Raw genomic sequence first — 12382 nt, 5'->3', positions numbered from 1 at the left:
GTGTTTGGGAGCCTTTTACTGAGTGAGTTGCTTGTTCTGTAGCCACAAAGGGACATATGTCTTCTTGTGCCGGTCCCAAGCCCGGATAAATACAGAGGGTTGTGTCGGGAAGGGCATCCGACGTAAAAGCTTGGCCAAAACAAACATGCGGATCAAACCTGGATCAAAGATGGAGAAAACTGATTTGCTGTGACGACCCCTTGCAGGGAAAAGCCGAAAGGAAAAGAAGAAGATTGTTTATTTGTTCGTTTATTTCTGTATTTATTAATGTTTATATATTATTATGCTTATTTATGAATTCATTTTTACAAAATTCTACGTGCTGGTCAGAGACTGTTCCTCACTTACGAGAATCACTTTCCTTCTATCACTTGCTCTATGCATCTGTATGTGAGAGAGATAGAGACAGACAGATCAATACAGGGTTTTCTTTCTCCTTTGTCCTTGACTTCCTGGAACACACGCGAACAGAAAGTGCGGGGGTGTTTTGACTGGATTGGCACACAGCAGTGGAGTAGCACATGGCTCTGAATGACCATTACAGTGGACTGTTGTGCTCTCTCGATGAAGTGAAGGACAGAAATGTGCTGCTCACGAGGGAGGAAGAGCGGGGAAGGCAAACTGACGGGAACAAGGAGCAGGAAGATAAATCACTGGTGATGAGCCTAGTTACTCTTCATGAAAGACATCAATTCAACTACAGTTCCTATGATAAAACCACCCTAACCCATGACAATTTTATACTCTGCAACTTCGTGAAAAGATATTTCGACTACATGCCCAAACCCAATATTTCCCCTCGATGTACTGTACTTACTTTTACAAGCACGCAAAGGGGTTTTCTTTCATGTGCTTCAAATGTTTGATTTTCAAAACTTTTCAAGGAAACCTGGAGATTATGAGTATATCCCGCCCAACGCTGTAGCTAGCAGCCAGCTAGCTGTCAATGTAAAAGTCATAAGCATAATATCTATATAATAATCATTTTTTTATGAGTACAATGTATATTATTTCTTTTTTTGTCACATTATTAGATGAACATTGACATTGATTGTGAACTGTTAGTTTGGAGTTGGTGTAATGGAAGACAAAAGATTAACTTTGTTTCTTGCTTTATTATCAATGATATTTACCCTTAAATTCGTCAGTAATAATATGTTTTTGTACGTTTTGCAAAATGATAATGGTGTGGTTAAGAGGAGGATTAGGTTATTGAGAGTCCACTGAGGGCCCACGTCTGAAATGGACTGCCCACAAACCAAAACGCCCCGTCCCACTCACTATTGTCCTATCCATCAGCTATTAACCGTGAGATTCGGCCTACTCATGCCGATATAAGGCAAGGATAATATTTGATCATTTGCCACACGTAGTAATCAATCAAAGTAATAATAATCATGAAAAAGGCTTAAATTAATAAGTGAATAGCACCAAATCAATAGGTAACAAATCAAAAAGCTAGCAAAAACCGAAATCAGTTTTTACTGTGGCCTGTTTGTTTTGGGCGGGTGTTTTTTTTTTAATTTTTTAAATTGTATTTTTCTTTTTGGTGTGATGATCATTTGTTATTTTGCTTTTTTTATTAATTACGCTTGCATAAAAACTTGACATAACATAACCTATTGGCCAGTGTTCCAACCTATACGTTGAATTTGTAGACAACAGAATGACATCATGAATCACAGGATACGGCTATGACCTCCACTGGCTTGTAAACAGAAAAAAAAGAGCAAGAGAGAAGCAGCAGACGGGATGGATGAAGATGAAAGTCGAGGAGGAATGGAGGTGAACAGGCAGGGAGGAGCTGGAGGTGGCCAGGGAATACATGGAGCGATTGAGATGGAGAAAGAAAGCGAGGCTTATGTCATCTGGACGGGGTGGCCAATGAGAGAGCGGGGAGGAGGAAGGAGTAGACGCAGCACTCAGACGGGCGTGTTTTATGTGCCGCTGCAGCATCTAGCTCGGAGGAAGCCAAAGAAAGACTTCAGCAAAGGGCTGGAGAGGTGAGCAAGCATCTTTTTGTCTATTTCTATATGTACATGACACTGAAAGGTCTTGTATATTATATGCGAGAGGGTATACCCGTATACACTGTACACCATATGCATTTGTGTGTGGGGAGTGGGGGGTTGTGGGTGTGGGTGCAAGCTGACTACTCCCATCAATGATACAATAGCAGGTGTGAACATAAGGGGTGCACTCTCACTTCCTCACTGTCCTGCTCCACTTTCCTTGGGCTGAAGCAGGAGCGAATTTGTACGCTCTGAGGTTTAAAGGACAACCGACATCACTTTTTTGTTTCCTAACTGACATCAGAAAAACATTTTATAGCATCTAAAATACCCAAAACACGCAGTATGATATTTTTAGTCAAATGCAAAACTTCATTAAAAATGACTTAAAGTGTCCAAAATCTGCAAAAAAATGAACCCGGAAGTGGCCAGTTTCAGAAGGTCCCGCCCCCTTGTTCGTCGCGTCACCCCAAGACGTCTTGCCTTGCTGGATAATCAAAACAATGGCTTCAGATTCGGAGAAGATGGTTTCTTGTTACTCATCCAGTTATGAATATGATTCAAATAGTTCTGAAGAGGAAAGCATACATGTTTGCAATCGATTAAAGAATTTATTCCGTGCCATTTTGAGGCAATAGGGAGGGGGGAAATGTAGCACCAAAAAAGAGGCAGAAAATGCCGACAAAGCACTGTGTAAGGAATTAATCAGCTCGTTTCCACAGGCTGATTAATTCCTTACACGGAGCTTTGTCACCCTCTTCTGCCTCAGTTTTCAGACCAAACAAATACAGCAAAATGCATTGACTTAATGGAAGGACTGCTACAATGTGTCCTTTTTTCGGTCAGGGGCGTTCCTTCAACGACGTAGGGTGAGGACTCGTCACCAACTCAAAAACAAGACTTCCGGAATATTCAGCGCAAGTCTTAAAACGTAAAACATAGCTATATGCAGTGGAATTTTTGTAAAATACGCTCAGTAGAAGTCATTTGAAGCCATTTTACAAATTATGGACACAACTTGTCTGGAGACGTCGGTTGTCCTTTAAATGGAACCATTTTCAAGCTGAACACACTTCAAGAATATATATATATTGTTTTCAATTTCACAAAATAATCATACGTTAAATGTATTGACACAAGAGAAGAAAACATGTCTTATGGTCTTAAAACAGAGCCGCGAGGATTGATAAAATAGTAGTGTTCATCTTTAGTCTGTTTTTTTATTATTGGATTATAAAGCTTCATGCTATGTGTTAAATTTGTGTTAAATTTGCTGTGCAATGAAGGGTGCGTGTGTGTGTGTGTGTGTGTGTGTGTGTGTGTGTGTGTGTGTGTGTGTGTGTGTGTGTGTGTGTGTGTGTGTGTGTGTGTGTGTGTGTGTGTGTGCGCCTGTGTGTGTGTGTGCGCGTGTGTGTGCGTGTGTGTGTGTGTGTGTGTGTTTGTGTGTGTGTGTTTGTGCAAGCATTTGCACATGCATATAATCAGAACTGTCGTTAATATGAGTGTATATTTGCAAATGAGGAAATGGCATCAGCCATTTCTTTTAGTCCCTAGGGCAGATCATGGGCAAACTACGGCCCGCGGGCCACATACGGCCCGTTAGGCTTTTTAATCCGGCCCGCCGAATTTGCCCAAATTATAGTAAAAACAGTGTCTGAAACTCATGACAAAAAGTTAGTGGACAACAGGGAAGTTAACTGAAAAGTTGACTGCCCCATTTTTTCACAACTTGAAGCACAATGAGACAACCAATCACATTAAAAAACATTGCCACCAACCATGAAGTTTTTTTTTAATGAAGAATGCACCTACTACAAATGCTACCTTGCTTAATTTACGGTAAATGTGCATGGCCGTATTTTTTGCTGCAGTAGTCGATTGTCATTGAGGTGCACAATGCAACGTTTGCATTGCTTCCTAAGAGCCACGAAGCCCCTTTCATAAGTCTCACGTACACTTCACAGTCACGGTTTAATGTAAATTTACGTTTTGTAGCATCACATATGTTGTTAGCTTCTTTTGAATCTTTCTTCTGGGCTGAGGTTCGGTGCATCTATTTTGGAAAATGACATGCAATTGCACGACTTTATAACGCTTGATAAAGTCCGGACGAAAGAAGCAGGCTTCTGATTGGCTGCCGTGCCGAGTATGCAAATTTCAACTGCAGGTAGCCTATGTCTGTGTGCTCGGCGATGGTACACGTGTATTGCTTGCGCGTGAAGGCGAGGGTGTCAGTGGAGAGTTTGTTGAGCGCGCGGTCAGGACAAACCATCTATGATTTGGCGGAATTTAACACAAGTAGGTATTATTGAGCTTGAATATTTCGTTGTGTAATAATATGTTTTGAATGTTGAAAGTGATTAAATTTTTCAATAAATGTTGATTTCTTTAACTTTGTTCCTTCAATGAAAACTTATTAAAAACAGACGCAATCTTGATAAATCACAGTGCATGTTATTTTAATCTATTTCCATTTCCTCCTCCAAGTATCTGCGAAATAGTATGTAAACGCCATATTCCTTGAGACAAATTTATTAACTGATCAGGGATATTTTTCACATTTGAAAGACAGTTACTAAATTGGGTTGTAGTATTCTTACTGTGCTATGCGGTTTGTACACACTACATTTAAAGGACAACCGGCACCATTTTTTTTGTTTCCCACTGACATCAGAAAAACGTTTTATAGCATCTAAAATACCCAAATCAGGCAGGCTGATATTTTTAGTTAAATGAAAAACACCAATAAAAATGACTTCAAAATGAATCCGGAAATGGTCAGTTTCAGATGGTCCCACCCCCTTGTTCGTGACGTCATGCCAAGACGTCTTGCCTTGCTCGAGAATCAAAACAATGGCTTCAGATTCGGAGAAGATGTTTTCTTGTTACTCATCCAGTTATGAATATAATTCAAATAGTTCTGAAGAGGAAAGCATAAATGTTTGCAATTGATTCAAGGAGTCCTCCCATATCAATTCGAGACGTCAATGACAGCAATGTAGCACCCGTTGGAAATGGGCTGATTTGTCAGCTGGGAATTTGTGTCAGCGAATATCAAATAGTTGTCTTGGTGCAACACACAACGATTCACCATGGGGTTATTTATGTGTAAGTCTTAAAACGTAAACTATAGCTATATGCTGTGGAATCTTTGTAAAATACGCTCAGTCGAAGTCATTTCAAGTGATTTTATAAATTATGGACATAATTTGTTTTATAAATTATGGACATAACTTGTCAGGAGGCGTCGGTTGTCCTTTAATGCTTTAGGTTTAGTATTTCCGGCCCAAACACTCCCTCCAAATGCTCCTGGCCCGGCCCCTCTGTCAAATTTTAGAACCCAATGCGCCCCGCGAGTCAAAAAGTTTGCCCACCCCTGCCCTAGGGTGTGTGAGAAAATTTTAACAAACTAATAAAACAAATCCAGAAAATGTATTTGAAAAGAGGAACAATGATGGCAAAACAACTTTGTTCCAAACACTGTATCTTTCATAATTTAGCATCAATCATGTTTATGGTGCTCCGATGGGAATTAAGTTGTTGTGGCATTGAGATAAATATACGTTGACCATTATTATTTTAATTATTATGAAAACCTGATCGGATGAGTGCAAATTTGGAAAAAGTTTATTTGCATTTCTGCTGAAAAAAAAACGTTTTAAATGTGTTGACCATAGTGTAGTCAGGAAAATCAAGCAGTCTTACAACACGTTAGGAAATAGCCAAGTGCACTTTCAAAGCAGAACTCCAACACATTATCGTTATCTATTCCTGTGAGTGAACCTGTCCTGGAATATTTTTCCAATGCAACAGGAGAGTTTTGTGTACTGACAGAATTGGGCTTGAGATGGGCCAGACAGAGACAATAGGGAACAGAGAAAAAACAGCAGAAAACATCAACAATAGATGACAACGAATTTAAAACAGATTCTTATCTTACAGACAGTGTATTGTCGGTGTTCAAATACCTGACATGTTTCGGCCTCTACTTCCGCCTTCGTCCAACAATACAACCAGATGACAATGAATTTACAAACGGGGGTGGATTTGATGAAAACTTTGAATGCAGTCATACACACTGTGACGCAATGAGTACCAGCTAGGATAGAACAGGACAGGACAAGGTCGTGAGCTAGGCAATGCTAATGGCATGGGTTGATGTGGCTAGGCCAGTGACGTGCAGTCAGTGGAGGCAGGTGAGGCAGTGCCTCACCTGTCATCATGGAAAGCTGTCATGGAAATATCAAATGAAAAAATAAATTAAACAGATGTATTTAGTGATTTGTACTTTAAAGTTCTTGTCCATTTAACTTCATCGTTTTAGGATTTTCTTCAAAATCGCTGAATTTACCGTTCAAATACTAAGTAGAGACGAGCGGTGACGTGATTGATGACGTCAGTGCCTCACCAGCCATGAACCTCACCGCACGTCACTGGGCTAGGCAGTGCCAAAAGCAATAAAGAACTCACCCATTCATCTTACATTGCTTGCCGGGGTTGATACCAGCATTAAAGAGAATCCTTGCCACATGAGCATGTTTTTGCTCTGCTGGCGGGGTAAGGAAATGCTCTTAGCTACATACACACAAACGTCACTTCAACTGACTTCTTTGTTGCTGTAACCTGGAACCACTCGCAGTATCCAGGCTCCCTCTAGGGGCACGCAAAAGTATAACTGAATTGAACATTCAAACTGTAGCATACCTGTGTCAACGTTGGCTAATAGCTGCCCTTATAAATGATTAAAACTGTCGTATAAAAGTTGTAGTACGCCGTACATTATTTGAAATGATTAAAAAAAACGTGAGCACAAGCGGAAATGCTTACTGCCCATGTGGACGTTATGCTGTTATCATACTGTGTGTTGATTGGTGGACACCAAAAAGCCAAGATGTCCATTGTATTTTGTTTTCTGTGTCAACATCTTTGTCTTTGTTGAACTGTCCAGCTACCATATTTACCCACTAGTGTCTCTAGTCCTGAATTTCTGCCATGCTTCCCGGGTAACTTTATTTGAGGGCCAAATTCCTTTTCGGGAAGGTCAAAGGGGAGGTCTGTGAGCCATCAGGAGGATTTGTTTGACGACTTCAAGATGGTTCTGAAAGCAGGTCACTCGATGGATGAGGTTGAGCTCAAGAGGTGCGGGTGGGGGCAGGTTTTGTGGTGGGAGGTTGGCATCGAGGACCAGCTCTGTGGATTACTTGACGAGTTTGGCAGTACTGCTGAATGATTGGCAGCGATTTAAGGCCCGTGTTCTGAGCTTGAGTTGCACCCAGCGACATTTTATCTCTTTCTGCGACAACAGAACTCACATCCCAGAATACTCGTTAATTTCTAACTCATCTCACAGAATTATACCCCTAAAATATTTCTCACTCATCTCATACAACCATTACACACAAATGGCTCATCAATGATTTGACTAAAAAAACAGGAATCGCTTGTAGTTGAGGCTCTCCATACTATGTTTATGTTGTTAGTGGATACCATAGACTCCATAGTATCCACTAACCTAACCTAAATGTAGCTCCCAGAAATGCTCACTGTAGTTTGTGAAGAGGTTATGAAGAGTCTTGACAAGCACTTGGAGTTGTTTGTGAAGAGCTGGTCTGGAGCTTCGAGACTGCTTTCGTTAAAATGGAGAGGAAAAAAAATGAAGGGCTTTGGATAACATTTGCGGAGAGCTTGGCTAATGCGTTGAGAAGAGCTTGTGAACTGATTTAAGAAGAGTTTGTCCAGTGCTTGGTGAAGACATTGTGAATTGCTAGTGAAGTGTAAATGGAGTGACTTGGGAAGGGCTTTGTGATGACACCGGAGAACTTGAGAAGAGCTTTGTGGTTTAGGAAATGTTCTGTTTGTGTTGTGAGTTTGGGAAATTGAAGCTCCTTTTGAGGAGCTTGTGTTGAGTTTGTTAATAATTTCGGGAAGAACTTGGAAAGCACTTTTTGAAAGACCTAGGGAGTGGTTTGAGAGGTTGTTGAGACAAGCTTATAAAGTATTGTAGGTAAAAGCTACATCTAGAACAAAACATTTGGAAAGTTAGGCAAGAGATTGTGAAGAACTTGTGTAGACCTTGAGAAGAACTTTGGGAATGTCTTTGAAATGAGTTACGAATGCTTGTAAAGGGTTTTCAGAAGATTATTTTGACTTTGAGAACCACTTTGCATCGAGGTTGGGAAGTATTTTGTAAAGTGATTTTCAAGAGTTTGGAGACATTATTGAGATAGGCGTCCAAAGCGTCTTGGGGAATGACTGGGTGTAGCGCTTGTGAAGAGCTTTGAGAAGAGCTTGTGAAGAGATTGGGAGGAATTTTGTGATGTGATTGAGATGAGTTGGTGAAGAGCTTTGGGTAACATCTGTGTTTGGATCTTTTGAAGCTGTGTGATTGGAATGAGTCTGAGAAGAGCTTTGAAAGAGTCCGTGAAGAGCTTGAAAAGAGCATGGGGAAGTATACTGGAAGAGTTTGGGCTAATGCTTCAATTAGTGCTTGGGAAAAGTTTGCGACATGCCTGAGAAGAGCTTGTGGAGTATTTAAGAATCATTTGCGTAGAGCTTGTTAAAAGCATCTGCTGCTCTCTCAGGATAACATCTCCAGATGTGCCTTGAGAGAGAGATAGAGAGAGAGAGAGAAACAGTGTACATGTTCGTGTGTGTGTGTGTGTGTGTGTGTGTGTGTGTGTGTGTGTGTGTGTGTGTGTGTGTGTGTGTGTGTGTGTGTGTGTGTGTGTGTGTGTGTGTGTGTGTGTGTGTGTGTGTGTATGCGTACTCTCACATGTAGGCATTGCTGGAGAAAATGAAATTATCTCCAAGCTCTGTCCATCCATGTCACTCTGTTTCCTCCCTGATTCATCTTGTGCTTCTTTGAGTCTTTTTGTGTAGAACATTTATGCTCTGTTGAAAGGCATCTTTGTTGCAAGCCCTTGCGGAATGTTTGCTTCTTCCGACCTGATCCAGCTGTTAACCCCATTAGCCGAGTTCAGTGCTAATCCAGCCCCCTTTGCACCATTTGCACCAATACACTCAGATGCACCCAATAGAATGGTTTTAACACACACACACACACACACACACACACACACACACACAAGCACACGCACACGCACACACGCTTACATACTGTAATAGTACGACTACTTTTGTGATGAGACCGCTGAGCTATGACAGGAATTCATTTGCTAATAATGGGTGAAATAGAACCGTGTTACACTGACAAATGTCTTTCTGTCTTTGTGGTGATTGTGAAATGTCTCAAAATGTGTTAATGTCTCATGACATTGAGGACAATTGGCCCTATTTTTGTACCCAGCTCAGAGTGCAGTCTAACTGTGTGCATGGGCGGAGTTTTTCTGTCTTTTGATTTTAATCGAGAGTCGCAGGTAAAAAATGGTGTTTGCATCGTTGTGGGAGTGAACAGAGCCGTCTGGAAGTCCCTTCACTCAAGTCCATAAAGAAAATTAGTGCAGGCAAAGTACTCGTACATTTATAAGAAACTCCAACAAGATTACCACAAGCAGACAACGTAAAGTTGGTCGCTGTAAAATGCGAACTTGGACACCGCCTTCAAATCCCTGTCATATGACACATTTTTTGTGACAACCTCACCACAAAACAGCAGAGAGAAGAATTTGTGCCCCAACCAAATCCGCCCAAATCATTTTACAGCATCTCCACAACAATTTAGAAGCATTTTCACCTGGTCTAAAGTCTGGTCTACTCTCAGGCACAAAATTTCAGGTCTGCCAAAATTCATAAACATGGTAAATTGGACCTGGATCATAAATGAAGACCGCTGGGCTTGAAACCACACTTTGGCACTGGCTGTTGTGCCAGCTGTTGTTATCTCTGTTTCAGATCCCAACTGTCTTTTGAAACACTCACTTGGATTTTGAAACCCAATTTTCAACCGTAATTTGAAAAATAATCCTTGCTTTTAAACCTAAATATTAAGCATTTACCTTGGCATAAAACCAAGCCATCTTGATACCTGACCTATAACACGACTTTAAAACATTATCTTTAAATCCTAATTTGAAAGGCCCAACTCTTGTATGAAATTGAAACTTGGGTTTCAAACTCTTCTGTGAAAATTGAAACCTGCCATGAAATCATAAATGAGACATTTATCGATCCATGCGCACCAAATCCAGCAGACATTTAAACAGCGTCTTCCCCCAAGCCATTAACTCTCTAAACAGTAACCCAAATAGAACTGTAAGGTCAATTTTTCTTATGATTATACTAGTGCAGCGTGTTCTACCGGAGACAAATTTGTTGTGTGTTCTACAAGAAAGATGATTCTGATCCTGTTTTGAAACCTTTATTTTAAGGGTGTCAAAGTCATTTTTTGCCGCGGGCCACATTGCAGTTATGGTTTCCTCTCGAGGGCCGTTATGAATTTGGGGAACCCATTAGAATGTTTAAATCCCTTCAAATATTACATATGGAGCACACAGCAAATTAATGAATAACTCGTTTTCAAATCTGAAGTCAAGATTAATGACTTTTATTGTGGTTGACATCCAAAAATATGACATTTTGGCTCAGATTTTAGCAATCATCATGGAATTTAACAAGTTTGATTTGCTTTCGCGGGCCAAAAAAACTGATGTGGCGGGCCGGATTTGGCCCGCGGGCCTTGACTTTGTGCTTTATTTGAATTCCCCACCTAGTTTCAAAACCTCATTTGAAACTCCTTTAAACTGAAGTGATCTTTAGTTTCATTAGCAACCCAACCCCCTTTTTAAAAACTTAGTACAGTATTGGTCTAGAACCCTAATTTGAAATCCAAACACCAGCTTTTTAAAAATGCTCTCGCTAATTTAAAGCATTAACCGTAATTTCTATTCTCTTTTGAAACCCAAATTCTTGTTTTGAACCCGGATCCTTGCATTAAAATCTCATTTTAAACTACATGTCCATAAATTGAGACTGTTACTTTTACATTAAGTCACAATTTCTCCCCTAACCTTGGTTTTACTCCCCCCCCCCCCTAAAAAAAACTAACTCTCTTACAGTAAAATGAATGCCTAATACTGGCTTTAAACTATCATTGACTCCCTACCGCAGGCATCAATCTTTTATTTGAATATCTAAACTATCAAAATATTTCACAATCAAACAGTACCCGCTTCATTTCTCATATTTCTACTGGCCGAAAGTGTGTGTGCGCATGTGCGTGTGAGCATGCGCGTGCGTGCGCCAACACAGGGTGTGGCCTTGCGGCGGGACGGAGTAGGGGGATGGGAGGTGAAAAGGGAGGGGCCACTTGGGGGATGGGCTGGCACTCGCTGCTGCTGCTGATGGTGCTGGAGTCGGTGGTTACCTTGGTGACAGGGGGGGGGGCTAACGACGGGAAGTCACCCTGGCTCCTGGCAGTTGCGCGCGTTCACTCGATTGGATGAGATAACGTCTGGGTGGGTTTTTTTTTTTTTTTTTTTCCCTGGCCACTGTCTTGCTGAGTCCGTCTGACAAATGTTATGATGTTAACCATGAATATGAATAGTCACCCGACTGTGAAACATCCAGAGTAAATATGTGAAGACTGTATTGAACCTTTATTTTAAGCAATTTGGAACATTTCACATATTTATCACGATGTTGTGTTAATTACTTAAAAAGAACTGCTCAGGGGTTTATTTGTTGTTTTGGTACGTGGACATGCTGTGCATTTGATACTGTTATCATGAATGTTTTATCAAAGGTTGTTTTAAACCTTAATAAAAAAATGTGCACTAAAACAGACAGGTGGGTTTTTGTTTTTAGACATAGAAGGCAAATGTAAGTACAGTATACATGAATATATTTTTTCAGGTAACATAAATTTGAGTTGGTTACACTTAAATATGAAACCTAATTTTAACTTAAAAATTAAGATAATAAGAAAACATTAGAGTAAACTGAAAGTACATCTTTTAAGTTCATTCAAACTCATAACATTTAAGTTCAATCAAACTCATAAAATTTATTTCCACTACTCACACACTCACACTACAGTTTACTCAACATTTTTGAGTAAACTACTAAAAAATTTTGACGTAATCAGTTGCCATAAAAATTTTGAGTACTTTCAACTTGTTGGGTTTTACAGTGCAATTTTGGGTTGAAACAGAAATGGAACTAAAATTTGCAACCGTAAATTTGGCTTGAAACCAACCAAGGCTTGGTACGCAAAAGGAAACTTTGACCTGAAATCCTGATGAAAAAAAAATCAAATTCAAAACCCTCATTTGAAACCCTAACATTACTGGAAATCGTATCTAGCCTAATCTAAAACGCTCTTAAAACATTATCTAGAAATCCTTTTGAAAACGTATCCATACCTAGAAAGGTAATAACTAACACAGATTGAACCATAAATTGAAACGCTGGCA

At 40.2% G+C, this 12382-nt stretch overlaps 1 protein-coding gene across 3 annotated transcripts in view; it reads left to right on the top strand.

The window, feature by feature from the left end:
- The first annotated feature begins 1890 nt into the window (after positions 1–1890).
- Positions 1891–12382, top strand: part of LOC148903194 (neural cell adhesion molecule L1.1-like) — a 48355-nt gene continuing 37863 nt past the window's right edge. For all 3 annotated transcript variants that reach the window (XM_088997680.1, XM_088997679.1, XM_088997678.1), the window contains exon 1: positions 1891–2003. The gene's annotated coding sequence lies outside the window, so the exon portion shown is untranslated. The remainder of the gene's footprint in view (positions 2004–12382) is intronic.

This window comes from Hippocampus bargibanti, linkage group LG01, assembly GCF_051943395.1.
Source record: "Hippocampus bargibanti isolate YZ-2025 linkage group LG01, ASM5194339v1, whole genome shotgun sequence".
Taxonomy (NCBI): Eukaryota; Metazoa; Chordata; class Actinopteri; order Syngnathiformes; family Syngnathidae; genus Hippocampus; species Hippocampus bargibanti.
Note: the sequence above shows the minus strand (reverse complement) of the source record. Positions and strands in the feature narration are given on the sequence as shown.